The sequence below is a fragment of the Jaculus jaculus genome, chromosome 9 (genome assembly GCF_020740685.1).
Source record: "Jaculus jaculus isolate mJacJac1 chromosome 9, mJacJac1.mat.Y.cur, whole genome shotgun sequence".
Lineage (NCBI taxonomy): Eukaryota > Metazoa > Chordata > Mammalia > Rodentia > Dipodidae > Jaculus > Jaculus jaculus.
In genome coordinates, this window is record NC_059110.1 from 45,945,848 (window position 1) to 45,965,347 (window position 19,500).

Here is a 19,500-nt window from a genome sequence, read left to right on the forward strand (position 1 = left end):
CTACATTCATAACAAACTCTACCTTTATTTTATGTCTATAATATTGACACACAACATAGTAGCATTTTTATTTTTGATAGCATTTGAGAAAGGGTGTACCCTCTGTCATAGCAGGAATTTTTTATTTTGGGATCGCTCCAGTTATAAATTTTCCTCAGATGCCTTGGCAAAACAATTGAGAAAAATAGGAAGCTCATACAACTGATAGAAAACTAAGCATGTGAGTGGAGCTCGGGGCTTGTCTCAGCATGCCATCAGAGAAGCAGAGCTTAGACATCTTGAGGGCAAGCTGGCAATAGACTAGTTCAGCACATGGATCGTGAGAATAATGTAAGCTGATCAGTGTTTTCACCACGGTGGCAAAATGCCTGAGAAAACAACTTTAAAGAGGAAAGTTTCTTTCTTTCTTTCTTTTTTTGCTTTCATTTTCACAGAAATCACTTCAGGGTCAGTTGGTTCCATTAGTTTTGAGCTGGTGACAAGGCAGAAGCTATCACTGAGGAAAGTTGTTCATGTTAAGGAAGCCAGAAAGAAGTGGGAAAAAGAGAAAGGCTGCATTAACATCGTATAGTTTTCAGGAGAATGCCCCTCTGATCTAATGCCGCCAAGTGTGTTGCCCCTCATGTTTTCACTGTCTCTCAACAGTGCCCTCAAATTATGCATCTGCTTGTGCACTTATCCATTGGGTAGGGAAGAGCCTCCATCAATTCCAGTGCCCCATCTCTGAACATAAGACAGCCCACCTCCAGCACTGGAGGAAGTTGTTATTGTTACCATTTTCTTAAATTTAATTTTTCTTTTTGACAATTTTATATGTGTGTATAATGTATTTTGATCATATTTACCCATCATTGCCCTTTGTTGCAGTCAGGTTCACATTGATGGTAGAAATCACCCAACCAAGAGCAGCTTGTGGGAAAAAAAGAAGTTTATTTTGGCTTACAGGCTCCAGGGGGAAGCTCCTGATGGCAGGGAAAACAATGGCATGAGCAGAGGTGGACATCACCCTCTGGCCTACAGAAGTGGACCATGGCAACAGGAGAGTGTGCCAAACACTGGCATGGGGAAACTGGCCATAATACCCATAAGCCCACCCCCCAAAATACACCACCTCCAGGGGGCTTCAATTTCCAATTGCCATCAGCTGGGGAACCTAGCATTCAGAACTCCTAAGTTTAAGGGGGTCACCTGAATCAAACTGCCACACCCCTTCCTACCCCCTCCCACTTACCCTCCTCTTCCCAAGTAGTGTCCTTTCTCCTTCCATGTCTTTTCTTTTTCTTTTTGTGACCACTTGTGTTTTGTGAGGGCATTTTGCACATGTGTGGATGTGGGGTTCTTGACTGGTACACAGACAACACTGGTGGCAGCATGACTGAAGAACATGACTTGTCCTCCCCCAGCACCATTAGCTGCCAATAGCACTCCTGGGTGGAGTAGGGTCTCATGAGCCCTTCCAGCATCCAAGGTGGAATATTGGTGGTCCCAATCTTGTGATGGTCTTATGTAGGTAATAATAGCAATGTGAGGTCTTTTATCAAAGAAGAAGTGATATTATTTGAGTTGAAAGATTCAGAAGGGGAAGCAACACAAGAGAAGGTAATGGGAGGTGAATATTATCACAATGCTTTATAGTCATGTATAAAATTATCAACAAATGTTATTAAAAAAGAAAGACAATGTCTCCTCCACTCCTAGCAACCATTAACTGTCAGTAGCACATCTGGAAGAGGTAAGGCCTCGTGAGTCTCTTCTTCCATGTCACCAGGCTCAATTTTGTATAGGTATTATGCAGGTAACCATAGGTGCTGGTAGTGCATGAAAGCAATGGCCATGTCATGTCTTAAGGCTGGTCTTAAACTCCTAATCCTCCTGCTTCTGCCTCCCAAATGCTAGGATTACAGGTGTGTACCATCAAGTCAGGGAAGGTTAGCTCTTGACTCCTTCCTCTGTTAGTATAAGATGACTTTTTTCTCAGTTCTGCAGAGTAATTTGATGCTTATATATTTATCTAGGTTATAAAATTTTATAGTTGTTTGTCCTATTTTGTTAGTTTACATCCTAAAAAGTCATGTTTTTGTCATTTTGGTGTTGTCCTTAAGAGCAAAAGGAAATGTATGCATGCCTTCAATATGCTATCTTTGACTACAAGTTCACACAAACATTTTTTATTTATTTGGAAATAAAAGTGATTGGATTTAAAAAAATGTTTGCATGGCCCATAGCAGGAAGATTCATATAAGAAGTGTCTGACATATATTTTGGATTTTTCTCACACCCTACTTTACCTTCACACTATTAAAACAGTCATATCTGAAAGCTGGTGGTCAAGAGGATTCATCTGAGGCCATAGTTTGTTCCACAACATCATTTACTTTTTAATTCAACAGGTATATTCTGAGCAACCATAACATTTGTGGTGATTTGAATAGATGGCCCCCAATATATTCAGTTGTTTATTTGTTTGTAGTTTGCATCTGCAGCCACCTGGCTGGAGGCAGTGCACTGGGTGGATCTTAAGGTATGGTGGTGGGTTTCAGATTTCAATCTAAAGATATGCAAAGTGTGCCTAGCTGGAGTTCCTGAAGTGTGCTGTGGCTTTTGGCTTGTGGCTTGTACTTCTCTCTGTCTGCTTGGGCCTGTGAAGGCAGGCCAGCTTTTTCTGCCATTATGGAACTTCCCCTGGATCTGTAAGCTTCAATAAATATCCCTTCCTCCATAACTGTGCCTGGTCTGGAAGTTTATCTCAGTGAACCCGAATCTGTCTGCTACAACATTTCAGGCACTGGTTTAGACTATGGGAAGACAACAACAAAAAACAAAATACTGGGCTGCCCAGATGGCTCAGCAGTTATGGCAGTTGTCTTCAAAGCCTAACAACCTGGGTTTGATTTCCCAGTACCCGCGTAAGCCAGTTGCACAAGGTATCACATGCATCTGGAGTTTGGTTGCAGTGGTTGTAGGCCCTGATGCACCCATTTTCCCTCTGTGTGTGTGCATGTATCTCTGCTCACAAATAAATAAATAAAATATTTTAAAAATCCTGTGCTCATGCTTCATTCATATTCTAGTAGGAGACAAGTGTGCTAGGCAAAATAAAAGGTGACTGCTACAAACAAAAGTGAAACAGGCCATGAAAAGAGGAATGGGACTTTGCTTTTTTTTACAGAATAACTGGAAAAGTCTCTTTGGAAGATCACTTAAAAATCTTTATTAACTGGCATTTACAGCTTGTTTCCTTTTCTGAAGCAGATGTTAGTATATAGCCCAGGATAGCTTTAAACTAGTGACTTCCCATCTCAGTCTCCAAAGGGCTATAATTACAGATGTGCACTGCTATACTTAGCTTTGGTTGACTTTCTTTTTTAATGTTTAGAAACTGCTATTACAAATTCTTAAAAATCTCAGGTTGAGGGTCCAGGAAAATGGCTTAGTAGACAGAAGCACTTTACTTGCCATGTAAGAGTGAGGACTGGGTTTGGCTCTCCAACACCTGCATTAATTCCAGGAGGCTTGGCAGCCCACCAGTAATCCCAGAATAAAGATTGGATCTCCAAGACAAACTGGTTACCTACCTAGCCTATCTGAATCTGAGAGTACTGGTTTCAGGTGAGAGACCCTGACTCAGTAAAATGAAGTGGAGAGCAATTGAGGAAGACAACCGATGTTGTTAACCTTGTGCATCTGGCTTACATAATATAATTTTAACCAATATAATTTTAACCAATGCCTATACAAACATTAAGGGTCTTCGTTCAGGGTTTCTTTTTTATTTATTTATTTTTTTTTTGAGTTCAGGTAAAGGAGATTTATTAAAAAAAAAAAAAATAAGAGGTAGAAAAGCCCCAGAGTGTCAAACATACTTAGGATTTCAGCTGTCATCCAAAGAAGAGCAAAAAGGGTGGGGGAGGGGAGTGAAAAAAGGACTCAGAAGTGGGCCACTGCCTGCTCAGGTATTCTTTCTTCTTTAAAAAAAAAAAAAAAAAAAAAAAAAAAAACTTTTTCATTGACAGCTTCTATAATTATAGACAATAAACCATGAGAATTCCCTCCCTTTCCTCTCTTTTCCCTCTCAAATACACTCTCCATCAAATCCCCTCTCCCTCTCCATTAGTCTCTCTTATTTTGTTGTCATCAGTTTTTCCTCCTATGATGAAGGTCTTGTGTAGTTAATGCCAGGCACTACCTGGTCATGGATATCCAGACCATTCTATGTCTGGAAAATTACATTGTAAGCAGTTCTACTCTTCCTTTGGCTTTTACATTCTTTCTGCCACCTTTTCCACAATGGATCCCGAGCCTTGGAAGGTGTGATAGAGAAATTTCAGTGCTGAGTACTCCTCTGTCACTTCTCAGTACTACGGTGTTTTTAAGTTTTCCCAGTGGTCACTGGCATCTGAAACGAGCAGCGACTCTAACCAAAAGTGAGAGTAGTATTAATATATGGGTATAAGCATTAAGAAAGGTGATTTTATAGCACAGTTTGGTGAACATAATATATGCATTTAGCCAGATACCTGCAGACACTAAACCCCTAGGGCTCATGACCCCTCCCCCCCAATCATATGTTTTAGTACCAGGCATGTATTCCCTCCCATGGAGTGTGCCTGCAGTCCAGTTATTAGTGAGCAGCTGGTTTTCTCTATAACAGACTGGCCACTATTGCACATGTTGACTCACTTGGCCTGGCTGGCCAAACTTAAGGCTTGCAGTGTCCAGTGTTGTTTGTCCCCACTGATGACTTCTGCTTACTATAGGGCTGCATGCAGCATAGGTTTTTCCAGTTTTCTGTCAGGTGGTGTACAGGGAGGAGGTTTGCAGCTCAGCTCCAGCTTGATTTCTCAGTGACCTTGCAGTCCAAACATGGAGTCTTTAGCAATAGAGTCTTACCATCTTGTGGGAAACCAAGAGCACCTAGGTTTTGGCTAGGTTTTCAAGAACCAGGCAGGCATTCCCTCCCACAAAGCATGCCTTCAGTCCTATTAGAAAGCAGTTGGTTTCCCCAATAACAGACATGCCACTATTACATCAGTTGGCACATTTGGCTTGGCTGGCCAATCTTAAGGCTTGCTTGCAATTTCCACCACTCAGGTATTCTTAACTTTTACCTTGTGTCATAGTGCCCTTCTCTGATGGCACCCAGTGTGCCACATTGCATATGCTTGCCACACATCCTTGTCTCTGTAGCGTAGGCTGGCCTTAAACTCACTTTGTGGCCTAGGTTGTTTTCTTGCCTTGGAGCAAATGGGGGTGCCAGGTCCTCTAGCCATTGCAAACAAACTCCAAATGCATGCATCACCATGTACATCTGGCTTTTGTGGGACCTGGAGAAATGAACATGGGTCCTTAGGCTTTACAGGACAGTCCCTTAACTACTAAGCCATTTCTCCAGCCCCAAATTTATATTATAATGAGTTATAATCCAATTCTATTTAATTTTGTCAGCAAAATGACACTATTTATGGCCAATGGGAACATTCATTCAGCTTCTTTGGCTCTTTGTTTCCATCATTGTGGGAACTCATTTATTTTGAGCTCTTTCTTACTTTCTGACATTACAAGATATTCATGACCAAGTACATGTTCTATTTTGCCTTCTTCAGTCTTAGAGCCAGCCATTTGTCCAAGGAACCCTGGTAACTTTTCCTAGAGAGTGGAGAACAATCTTAAAGTATGGGTGTAGGTGTGCTTGGTGTTACTATTTCCTGGCCATCTTAGCTGATAGAACAAAGAAGCACACAATGTGTGCCTACTAAGTTTCACACACACACACACACACACACACACACACACACACACAATTGAATATGACTTCCTTCCCAATGTCTTCAACTCTAATTCTTATCACATGGATATATTCTATTCTCTGCTACTTGTTCATCTATAAATTTCTATACCATAACAGTGAACAACCTATGTTTGAGTTTAAAAAATTACTGTTTGAGTTGCTGACTTCAGTTTCATAGAAGTTGTTAAATGAATTTTGACTTGAGATTATGGCAGAATTTTTGACAATTTCTGAAATTCTGAACTAATACACCTATTAGAAGGCCAATATTTTTAAAATGAATACAAGCATTGTACTGATAGACAGCTTCCTTAACCTGACAGACTCTACATACTTTCAACATTACTTATGTCAGCAGATTGTCCCCTCAATATTAAGGTACTTTCTTATTTTCAGTCTAGTCTGGTTATTGAAACTTGTATGAAAAAGAGAAAACAAAACTAGTAAGTCCTCAAATTATTAAAAAAGGAGTAAAAAAAGTTTCAATGTGTCTTTATTTTCAAAGCAGTGACAGGCAATATCCAGGTATTACTCACACTGTTCCTGACCTATGCCTGAAGGAAGATTAATTTTCCAAGTGGTTTGGAGTACTAAAGGTGGGGATTTCCTCAACACTTACAAGAGAATCTCTACCAGCAGGGTTCTGTTAATATGAGAGGTGTGAAAGTGTTCCAACCCCTTTTATTACTTTCCTTAAGGAAGAAATGGCACACCCATGGTGAGTCCCACTTATAATCCTCTTACCTCATTTGGAGCACTGTGGGCAAATTTCTCTTTATTCTTCATTGAGCAGGAAAAAAAGGTTAATGTGTAGAATATAAAAAGACTTTGAAGCTGGGGGTTTATTCACTGCTGGTGTGCATATGGGCATGGGGTTTATTCAATGCCAGTGTGCAAATGAGGCTGGGGGTTTATTCACTGCTCGTGAGCAAAGGAGCCTGAGGGCTTATTCACTACTGCTATACATAGGAAGCTGGAGGTTTATTCACTGTTGGTGTGCAAATGAGGCTGGGGATTTATTCACTCACTGCTGGTGTGCATAGATATTTGAGCTCTACATGGGTCCCTGATTGCTGCTTTTTGGTGTTTGCTTGCTGGCAGTGGTTTTCTCTCTCTTCTTGTATCTGTGGAGGCAAACGTCTTCTTCCACCATCAATGGAACTTCCTCTTGGATCTATAAGATTAAAATAAACCCCTTCCTTCCATAAACTGTGTCTGGTTTGAATGTTCATCTCAGCTATGTGGAGTTGACTACTACAAACCCCATGGACATTAACTGTCTTTAGAATGTTTCTGTCCCTAGAATATACACTGCAATGGTCCTGTTATGCTTTCAGAGCAACAAAGAAGATATGTAATCTCTATACTCTTTCCAAAGTCAACCTGATTCAACAGAATATTAGATTTTCTAAATATAGGCACTCTCTATTAGATGCATTACACTATACATATGTTAAGCATTTACCTCTTTGTGTGTCTATTACTGTCATAGTTCTCTCCAGGCAAATTCTTTTTGCACTACATATAACCAGAAATCAGTTGTTTTTAGGAACTGTTCTTTGAATTTTACCTTTGTAAATTTGAAAAACCCAGACACATTATTTTCTTCTTCAATTTGGAAAAACATATCAAAAGAGTGCCATTCCTATTCTTTCTAAAGCAAGTCTTATCATTGATAATAAGGTCGGTGGAGGCCAGGTAGCACAGTGAGCACACACTAGGTAGCATGCCAGTCATTCCAGAATGCAGCCTATTTTTTATCTTACTGTGAATAGAATTATTTTGAAATTAATATTGTATGGCCTGGAGAGATGGCTTAGTAGTAAAGGCACTTGTCTGTGAAGCCTAAGGACTCAGGTTCGATTCTCCAGGTCCCATGTAAGCCAGATGCACAAGGTGGCACATGCGTCTGGAGCTTGTTTGCAGTTGTTAGAGGCCCTGGCACACCCGTTGTCACTCTCACTTTCTCTCTCTCTCTTTCTATGTCTCTAATAACTACATAAAAATAATCTTTTAAAAAAAGAAATTCATATTGTAAATACTGTTTTATCAGCAATTATAAAATATATTGTATTTCAGTTATTATCATTATCAACAGGATCTTCCTATGTGGCTCAGGCTAGTCATCAGTTTGTGATTCTCTCCCCCTGCTCAAAAATCCTGTAATTATAAGTGTGTGACAACACACTGGGGACGATTATTTTTCAATTTGGGTAGGTGCAACATAGTTTATAAATCAAACATGAGGCAGGAACATACCAAGGTTGAGAAGGTAGCTCCAGGGCAGAGGGCCTGTTTGGGACCCAGCACTACCGGTGCTGCAGCCGGTGGTATGCTGTGGCACACCTGTTCTGATTACCTCTACCTGTTCTCTTCAGAAAAAAGGGCAGACACTAGTTCTATATCCACATAATTCATACATATAACCTTCTTAGAAGAAGATTTTAGCACAGAGGAAGCATTCAGTAGGTGTTAAATATTCATGCTGGAGTAAAAATTCTACAACATAGTGTGAACAAGGAAAGAAGGAAGATTATGGTAAGTTTGATGACTGCTATTAAGAGCCCACTTTGGCTAAATAGTATACTCCCAGAATTCATGCACATTTTCTATACCAGTTGTCCATATTACAGCCGTCATTCTGAGGAACAGCTGACATTTGATGAAAAGCATTGGCTATGTTAACTAGTATGGGAAAGGACCTTTTATATGATGAGGTAAGGGTGTCTGTTTTAGGATGAGATATACTATCTTGTTTTACTGTTTTGTGATCTGTAGGACATCTGTTTAGTTCTCACTTTACTGCACTAATATCTATTTCTTCTGATTTGGCTTTTTGAGGTAGGGTCTCACTCTAGCCCAGGCTGCTCTGGAATTTATTTAGTCTCAGGCTGGCCTGAAATTCACGATGATCCTCCTATCTTGGCCTCCTGAGTGCTGGGATTAAAGGCATGTGCCACCACACCCAGGAGAGAGAAAGAGAATGAATGTATCAGGGACTCTAGCCAGTATGTTGCAAAACTTGTGGGGTTCAGGAAGGATCCCACAGAATTGATGAACCCTAAATTTTGGGTTATATCCCGCCTTTATAAATAATAAAGACAGACTTGAGAAGGATAAATTATGAATTATTAAGTTTATTTAGGGGAAAATCATTAATTGTGGGATTTATTTAAGGAATAGAGTTTTAAGCACATAAAGGAAGAACTTAGATGTATATGTAGAGAGACTCAGAAAACATATAGCATCCACCATGGGCTTCCCTGAAGAAGAAAAGTATCCAACCAGAAGAAAAATTAAGGGTCTCTGGAAAAAAACTGGAACACAGCTGCAAGCATGTGCACTTGAGAGAAAACTGAATTATAAGGAGAATTTAGGGTAAAGCTGCTGGCATGTGAAAAGCAGAATCTAGGGGCTTGTTCAGGGAAACCTGGGAGGACCCCACATGATGGTGAGGCAGATATCAAAGCAGACCAAGAGATTCACAGAGGAAATATGTAATGATGAGGGTTTCATTTATGGTTACTCCCAGTTTGGAGAAATTTCACAGGTAGCATGCTTACAGTTGGTGGAGCACATACATGGTTGATTTGGAGTCTAAGAAAAGTACAAACATGGTAGATTCAGACATCAGAGGGAAGTCCCGCATGTAATCAAAGAGAGCAGCTACCCCAAACTATAAAGCAGAGACAAGCTGAAAGGTTTAGATCAGGACACAATGCAATGCCCTTCCATCGTGGTAGAGGCCAGACTCCCATGTGTTCAGCCACACATAAGATAAGTGCTTGAGTAAGTCCCCCGCCCCCTCTGCACTGAGTGTTGTGTTCCCAGAGAAGAGAAGGAGGGGCTGGAAGGCCACAGCTTTTTTGGCATCAGATTCAGGTTTGTAAAGGGAAGTCCTGATTGGCTGGTAAATTCAGAGGATGAACCTGCAGAGGGTCAGCCCAGTTGAGGCAGCCCATCTAAGTAGTGCAGTAGACTGTTGTAAACAGGGCACTATGGATCAGTCTGAATCAGACATTTTTGCTAAAAGTTTCTGGTGCCAGGGCAAGTGAGATGGCACCTACTGGTTCTCCAGGCTTAAGCCTCGATCCCTAACTGAAACTGCTTTAAAAAGCTATCTTTTCTCCTATCCTCCTTCAATTACAAATGAACTCCAGATGCATGGGCTGCTCTGTGTATCTGTCTTTATGTGGGCACTGGGGAATCAAAATCAGGTTGTTAGGCTTTATGGACAAGTGCCTTAACCACTGAGCAATCTCTCCAGCTCATACCATATTTTTTAAAATATTACTTTTTATTTATTTATTTTAGAAGAAGAGAGAGAATGTATGCACCAGTGCCTCTAGCCACTGCAAAAAACTCCGGACACATGTGCCACCTTGTGCATCTGGCATTATGTGGGTACTAGGAAGTTGAACCTGCATCCTTAGGCTTTGCAGGCAAGCACTTTAACCACTAAACCATCTCTCCAGCCCACCACAGTATAATTTTAAGTAAAGTAAGAGTAAGCCAAATTTAGGTTCAATATTTCATCATTAAGTATGATACAAACTACCTGTTTGTCAGAAAAACACTTTTTTCAATTGAAGATTAAAACTGAAAGTTTAAAAAATATTTTATTTATTTATTTATTTATTTGAGAGAGAGAGAGAGAAAGAGGCAGACAAACAGAGAAAATGGGTGTGCCAGGGGCTCCTGCCACTACAAATGAACTCTGCATCTGGCTTATGGTGGGTCCTGGGGAATCAAACCTGGGTTCTCAGGCTTCATAGGCAAGTGCCTTAATTGCTAAGCCATTTCTCTAGCCCCTAAATCTGAAAGTTTTAATCACAAATAATTATGGCATTGTGCAAAATGCTATTGCCTCTAACTACTTTACCTTTAATTCATATATATATATTGTTTTTTTGAGGTAGGGTCTCACTCTAGCCCAGGCTGACCCAGAGTTCACTATGGAACCTCAAGGTGGCCTTGAACTTGTGGTGGTCCCCCTACCCCTGCCTCCCAGTTCTGGGATTAAAGGCATGCACCACCATGCCCAGCTTTAAAAATAACTTTAAAGTTACTACTTATATTTTATACTGTTTTTATGTGATTTCTTAAGGCTATGATGTCCAGTAGAACTTTCTGTGATGATTGGAAGTGTTAAATATTCTGAACTGTTCCTGCTTGGAAGACCAGAAAGTCAAGAGAAATGGTGATTGTGGAAGATTGGCTTATGAGGTTTGGAGGCAAAAAAGGAATGAGACTGAGATAGTACATGTGATATTGTAGCAGAAAAAAACTTGCTGTGTTTGGCCCATATCTCAAGAACTTGAACAAAGTTAAAAATAATGGACTAATGTGTTTGGTGCAGGAAATTTAAAGACAGAAAATCTTGAGTCTTTGGTCTTCCTTCTCTTTGCTGCTGTTACTCAGGTCTACAATGAAAGACATCTAACCAATATTAGTATGTTCATAACAATCTTAGAGAAATACAGGTTCTCTGGCATAATAGAAACACTGCAGTCTCTGAAATCAAAAGCACCAAAGTTCAAACCTTAAACCTCACAGTTCACTAGGTACCTGCACATTCTTGGGAAAATCCCTGGTCTTCTGGTGATTCTGGTTTTCTAATTCAGAAACTGAAATACAGGTGGAAATTCCTGACTTGCCACAAAGTGTAAGTGGGACACTGACTGTAGGGCTCCTACTGCCGGACCTGCAGCACCAGACATCTTCTTCCTCTTCCTGGGAAACCTACACTCAATCCGCTCATGAAAATTCTCTGGTGTGAGGTCAAATCACTTAGTGATTTCATCACAAGTGAGATCTGTGACTAAATCTAGTCTTCAAATGCTTCCTTTAATATGTTGCTATTGCATTCAGGTTCGCATTGCTGGTAGAAATCACCTGACCACGGGTAGCTTATGTGAAGAAGAGGTTTATTTTGGCTTACAGGCCTGAGGGGAATCTCCATGATGGCAAGAGAAAACAATGGCTTGAGCAAAGTGTGGACATCACCCCATGGCCTACATAAGGTGGATAACAGCAACAGGAGATTGTGCCAAACACTGGCATGGGAAAAGTGGCTATAACAACCATAAAGCCCACCTCCAACAATACACTTCCTCCAGGAAGCATTAATTTCCAAATCTCTATTATCTGGGAACCTAGCATTCAGAACACCCAAGTTTATGGGGAACACCTGTAAACAAACCACCACATTCCACCCCTGGCCCCCATAAATTGATATCCATACATAATATAAAATACAATGCATTCAGTCCAACTTTAACAGTCCCCATAGTTTTTATCAATTCTAATGATGTTCAAACAACCCCATAATCTAAGGTTTCTTAACTAAGCCATAATACCAAAAAAATCCCCCCAAATCCCATAATGGCATAGAATAAACATTCACACTGAAAAAGATGGCATTAGGCATAGCAAAGAAATATTCAAGCAATACATGATTTAAACAGGACAAGCACCAAACTCTACAGCTCCAAGTCCAACAATTCTAGCCAGTGAAAAATCCCCAAGTCCACTAATTCTAACCAGCAACAAGTCTCTGGAATTCCAATTTTGCCTCTCCAGCTAGGCTACTCACAGTCCTGGGAAACTTCATCGGGGCCGGCAGCTTTCCCTAGCAGACATCTTGTGGTCTTGGCATCTCCAATGGGTCTCCACTGCAATCCATGGTTCATTCACATGGACCATGGGGTCTCCATGCAGGGAACCAGCAAACCTGCTACACACTACCCATGGCCAATTCCAAAACACAAGACTGTATTACAAACTCAATGACCCTCTATTTCCTACATTACTTACACTCCACAATACCGGATAGGGTGCCAGTTTGTTAATCCAGGGGAAAATAAATCAGACTTTGAAAAACAGGACACTTCTTGAGCACTCAGGCCCCTCCAAAAGAGTCTACATTTTCCATGTTGCCCCAGTTCAGGTCAGCTAGCCCAGTCTCAAAGGTTGTAATCTCTCAATTGTTTTCTTTCTGTGCCACATCCTTCTGCTCACACCAGTTCATTTCTATGCAAAGCAACCCTGCCCAACTTCTCAGGACACAGGCATACGAGCAAGCTTCTATTACAAACTGCTAGCCCAGAACAATCAAAGCTCTTTCTCCCCCTCATAAGCCAAACCTCACAGTCCATAATTCTTACTACATTCAGGTCTTTCAACTCTGACCAGAACAGTCAATCAAGCTGTACTTACACCACTGCAAGGCATCTCTTAAGCCAAGGTTTCAAATCCTTCCACATTCCTCTTGAAAATCAGCTCCAAAAGTCAAAGCCACAGAGTCAGGTGTCTAGCAGCAACCCCACTCCTGGTACCACTTTACTGTTGCAGTCCAGTTCACATTGCTGGTAGAAATCACCTGACCAAGAGCATCTTGTGGGAAGAAGAGATTTATTTTGGCTTATAGGCTCGAGGGGAAGCTCCACAATGGCAGGGGAAAATGATGGCATGAGCAGAGGGTGGACACACCCCCTGGCCAACATAAGGTGGGTAATAGCAACAGGAGAATGTGCCAAACACTGACACGGGGAAGCTGACTATAACACCCATAAGCCCACCCCCAACAATGCATTCCCTCCAGGAAGCATTAATTCCCAAACCTCCATCAGCTGGGAACCTAGCATTCAGAACACCCAAGTTTATGGGGGACACCTGAATCAAACCACCACAGCTCCTAAATACAACACTACATGTATTTTATTATAAGTAGAAGAAAATGTAAGTGTTTCCCTCTAGAATCATTATCCCAAACAACATGTTCATTTTTCAAGTAGCCCAAATTAGGTTAGCCAAAAAATACTTTTAAAATGTAGCAAATCATTTCATTTAAACAGAGAATCAATAATGGTGACTGACTCATCTCCAAGCTTTAGAAATATAATCATAGCATGTCTACTGGGAATCACATTGTTCAGGGCTCAATCTTAATGTATGGCATATAAAAATATAAATTGCTTAATTTCCTACTAGTCCAGTTGATGTTGTTGAATACAGAATGGCAAATTTCAAAGGCAGTGTGAAGGGCACATGGTGAGAGAAATGCTTTCTAGAAGGGAAAAGGAAGAAAGGGAATGAGGACATAGTGCATGTGTGAAAACTGTGACAAGAGCACACTCAGATGTATAGGAAAGACACTGAAGCTGGGCACTAGGCAATTCTGTCAGATGTGATTGTGTCAGGAGAGATGACAGCCTTTAGTTTCTAAGATGAAGAGTTGAAACTTAGCTCACTGTGTGCCATTGTTCTTAAAAAAAAAAAAAAAGGCTAAAGAGAAGCCTTAGCAGTTAATGCACTTGCCCCTGAAGCCTAAGGACCCATGTTCAACTCTCTAGATCCCATGTTAGCCAGATGTACAAAGGTGAGGCAAGCACAAGGTTGCACATGCCCACTAGGTGGTGTAAGCATCTGGAGTTCAATTTCAGTGGCTGAGGCCCTGGCGGGCCAATTCTCTCTCTGTCTCTCTTTCTAAAAACAAAAAAATAAAAATAATAAAAAATTCATTAATAAAAAGAATGAAAATTGAACATTTTAATCAAAAATTAGTGAAATTTTTTAAACAGCAAAGACAATCCTATAACTATCTTTTTAAAAACATATGCTAAACTTAGTAAAATGTCATGTCATTTGATGATGCCAATTTAATTTTTAGTCAGTTTGTTCACTCTATTAGCAAGAATAATAATTTCAATTATGAAAAAGACTTGCCTGAATTTTGTACAGATACTGCATTTGTGGACATGGATGCCACTTGCAAAACCAAAACTCCATAGCCAAACATTTTCTGCCTGCAGATCTAACATTAAAAATGGCAATGAGAAGGTTACTAACATTTTATGCAACATATATACTTACTACTTATTAAAGACTTAAAGACTAGACATTCCTTCAAGATTATAACAGCAGCACAAACAAACCAAGAACCCAACAGTGAGCTCATACTAATGCCATTTTGAAATATTTCATTTTAACTTGTTTATTTGAGCGAGAAAAAGAGGTAAATAGAAAAAGAGAGAATGGGAATGTCAGGGCCTCTAGGCTTTGCAAATGAACTCCAGACCTATGTACCACCTTGTGCTTCTGGCTTACATGCGTACTAGGGAATCAAACCTGGGTCCTTAGGCTTCTAGGCAAGTGCCTTAACTGCTTTGCCCTGTCTCCTGCCCCCACAAATGCCACTTTTGACTATGTTCACATCTGGGTTTTGATTCTCTTTGACCTTGAACAAATCGCTTGTATCTCTTGGCTTACATCTCCTCATAAATAAAATTAGGGATTGATAGCAAAAGGACACTAATACTCCTTACAGCTCTAAATTTTATTAGTGAATTATTCTTTTTAAGTGGGCTTTTGAATAATCAAAACCTTTAAAAAGGGCTAGAGAGATGGCTTAGCGGTTAAGCACTTGCCTGTGAAGCCTAAGGACCCCGTTCGAAGCTCCATTCCCCAGGACCCATATTAGCTAGATGCACAAGGGGGTGCAAATGTCTGGAGTTCATTTGCAGTGGCTGAAGGCCCTGGTGCACCCATTCTCTCTCTCTCTCTCTCTCTCTCTCTTTTTCTCTCTCTCTGTTTCTGTCTTTCTCTTTGTGTCTGTCACTCTCAAATAAATAAATAAAAAATGAACAAAAAATTTTTAAAAAAACCTTTAAAAATAATTATAGTGTTTCTTTAAAATAATTATTTTTAGAAGAGATGTGATTTTTATTCTGATGTATGGGATTTATCAAAATCCTAATCATTAATACCTCAGTTTCTAAAAGACTATTGTAAAAATCCTTAATTTGTCATTTTAAATAGAACACATGTATTCAGGGTAAAATACAGATGTGCTTCTATATCTTAGTGTTAATGAGAATAAGGACATAAAATGACACAATCATATGTTGTCATCAGAGTTTGACTAAAGTCCTGCCAGCTTAATAAATTCTTGTATTCTAAACCAAGCTAAACATTCAGAGAATTAATGTGTTCTACCATTTCATTTAACACATGTTTTAATTTCAGACCTTTAAAAAACAAAATGGGGCTGGAGAGATGGCTTAGTGGATAGGCACTTGCCTGTGAAGCCTAAGGACCCCGGTTCGAGGCTCCATTCCCCAGGACCCACGTTAGCTAGATGCACAAGGGGGCGCACGCATCTGGAGTTCATCTGCAGTGACTGGAGGCCCTGGCACACCCATTTTCTCTCTCTCTCTGCCTTTTTTTCTCTCTCTGTCTGTCACTCTCAAATAAATAAATAAAAATTAAAAAATTAAAAAACAAACCGTACACTACTTTAAAAGGCAAACATATAAGCAAAACAAATTAAAGCACCATGGTAAAAATTAGGTCTTGTTCTTCTCTCTTTATGTTAGCTTTCACTTTCTATCACTGTGACTCATATTTTCTCTTTTCCTTAGTTTATAATCCCTTGCTCTGCAGCAAAGTGACATTGAAGCCCAGAAAAATGAGTATCTTTCATTTTCCTCCCGTCTACCTGCACAATAGCCAGAGAAGCACCTTGTTCATCATACACTTCCAGTGGCTTTGATGATTCAATAGACCTGGGCTTGACAATTCCCCAAACTGCTGAAAGAGACAAAGAAAACCATCACAAATGAGAGGCACTGCAGTAACCGAGGCTAGTGTTGGTGCACACTGTCACATAGGAAAAAGAAATCTGAGTTTGAATGTGAGGCCTATCTAATACCAGTTAAACTTGACAAAGAATAAACATCAAATGATGCTATCTGCCCTGTAGCTGTAGAGCTTGCAACTTACAGTTGCCCATGGTCATGTGAAGCAAGAACTGGTTTTTTGTTTCCTTTTCCCTTCCAGAGTAAATTTCATATAATGTATTTAAGCTTTTATTTAAATATAAAGTTATTTTCAGAAATAAAATAAAGCTGGGTTTTCATCTTGCCAATGTAAATATCCAGTTAGTTGGTCTATAAATCAGATCATATACCCAACCTGCATCTCCACTTTCCCTTTTGTAAAATTAAGAAAATGACCTAGGGGGCTGGAGAGATGGCTTCGCAGTTATGGTGCTTTCTGGTAAAACCAAGGATCCAGGTTCCAGTCCCTAGTACCCATGTAAGCCAGATGCACAGGTGGCACATACATCTGGGTTTTGTTTTCAGTGGCTAGACGCCATGGTGGGCCTATTCTCCCTCTCTTTTTATCTATCTCTGCATTTTTCTCTCTAACCTCTCAAATAAATATATTTTTTTAAAGAAAATGACTTAGAATACATGCTCTCCTGCAAAATATTTGAGGCTAATGACACTATCTCGAATAGCAGTATACCATTAAGTGTAATAAATATTCAATGAAGATAATAAATAACTAAAGATTGTATATTCCTGAAGTTAGGGGAAAGTGTGTTTTATGCACACAGCCAGTGGCTGGAAAAGAACAGGGTGTTTTTTGTTTTTTTTTTTCTTTTTTAATTTAATTTTGGTTTTTCAAGGTAGGGTCTCACACTAGCTCAGGCTGACCTGAAATTCACTATGTAGTCTCAGGGTGGCCTCAAACTTACGGTGACCCTCCTACCTCTGCTTCCCAAGTGCTGGGATTAAATGAGCAGGTTTTAAGATGAACATAAAGATGGATTGGAACTCTAGGGGCAATATCAAAAGCTAGGCCTGAGGTATCTATATGAAAAAGGAAATGCATATCAATTGCAAACAAAGTACAAAAATATGAGGAGAGATTCAAACTCACTTATAGAAGAATTCAAAATAAAATACAAAATTTATTTTAACTTAAAAAGCCTGAAAAATATGTATATGCTAAGAGAGAGAAAGAGAGAGAGAGAGAGAGAGAGAGATGGCATGCCTCTAAGGGTACTGCATATAGTGAACATTTAAATGTGAAAGTTTGGGATAGGTAAATGTGTGCAGAGAGTGAAATGGAACTGGCATTCAGGAAGCCCACTAGAAAAAAAATATGACTGAAACAGAACAGGAACTTTGCACAGACAGATGATGAAGATGTTATAAGGAGTCAGAGAAGAACATCAATTCATTACACTCAGGGTTTTTTCTAATAAAAGTGGTTGAACCTGGAACAGAACATTCTCAGCAAACTCATCTAATCACAGAAAGATATCGTCACATGGTCTCACTCATCTGTGGCTCCTAACCTGAATCTGCCTCAGATTCTGACATACGTAATAAGCATCTCAGGGACCATGAAATATGGAGGGTGGGGCAGGAGGGAAGGGTAAAGGCAGGGGTGGGGTGGGTCACAAAACTGGACCCAAATGGCAATGGTACCAAAAACTTTACAACCTAAAAGACATACTAAATGGGGAACCTGAGAGGGAACACCTGAATCACAGGGCCCTGGAAAGGGTACAATGAAAACTAACTTTAATCTTCTCCTGTTTCTCTCTCTCTCTCTCTCTCTCTGTCTTTCTCTCTCTTTCTTCCTTCTCTCTATCTCTTTTATATTACCTATCTTTTTCTTCCTTCTTTGCCTTGGAGCTAGCCTATAACCAGCATGTGGTTAACTTCCACAATGAACTATTGATCAGAGAGACCTACAAGGTTTCCCCAAAAAAAAGACAGAATTCTGTCAGAGTACTTGATGACCCACCAAAGGTTACTGGTAAGACCCTACTGTTGAAGACACCGTATGCTGTTGATACAAAACATGGAGTGACCTGTTTAGAATCTGGAAGAGAATCAGTCCCTAGACAGTTCGTCTAGTGCCAGAAGATGCTACATGAATGACTAGGGGAAAAATGACCAACATCTGTCCAAGCAACTTGTGGTTTAAGCTACTCAGCAGCAAACAACTGACATGATGTTCACACAAGTGCAATAGTGGCACACAGCCATGGTAGATAATGAACTGCTCTTGATTTGGCTAATGGATCCACTCAGTGGAACGAAACCCATAGCTTGAATTGGGAAACAAGTCAGAACCATATCCAAAAACTGAGCCTCCTCTCCATTGTCAAGCTACCACCAATCATGGGCTACAAGAGGGCCTACACCTACTAAATTCTCTCTAAAATAATAATGGTTATCCCATTTATCTGGTGCTGACTTCAGTCTCCATTGGAGAGTTTGTTTCTCTTTTTCAGATGGAAACAGATCCTGAGGAGAGAATTAGTCCATTGTACCTCAGCAGGGCCCCAGCTGACACGAAGAATATTGGGGAAATGAGCAAGAGGGCTGCTCTTAGTGAACCTAGTACCAGCACTGGGGTGAAGGAGATAGACATAGAGAACACTCAACTCCTACCAAACCAGTGATCCAGAGACACAGAGGCTCCCAAGAACTCATTACTAAAGTAGACCTAAGTCAAACCCGACATGGCTCAGGGAAATTGGAGGAAGAGGGGGCAGAATGATTGTTAGAGCCAGAAGTTGGGTGATTACGCACAGAGACATTGCCTCTTACCCATAACTGTTGGCTAACCCCACAATGCATGACCCCCATACCCCAATGAGGAGGATCCCTACAGAAGGGAGAGGGCAGGGAGGATGCTAATGATGGTATTAACATGACTGTATACATACCGTGTAGATAACTAATTTTTTAAAAAGTCCTAAAGAAACTAGAAATAGGAGGAACATACTTCAACACAGTATATAACAAACCTACAGCCAACATCATACTAAATGAGGAAGATATGAAGTATTTCTTTGAAAATCAGAAGTAGTACAAGGATATTCATTCTCACAATGTTTATTCAAT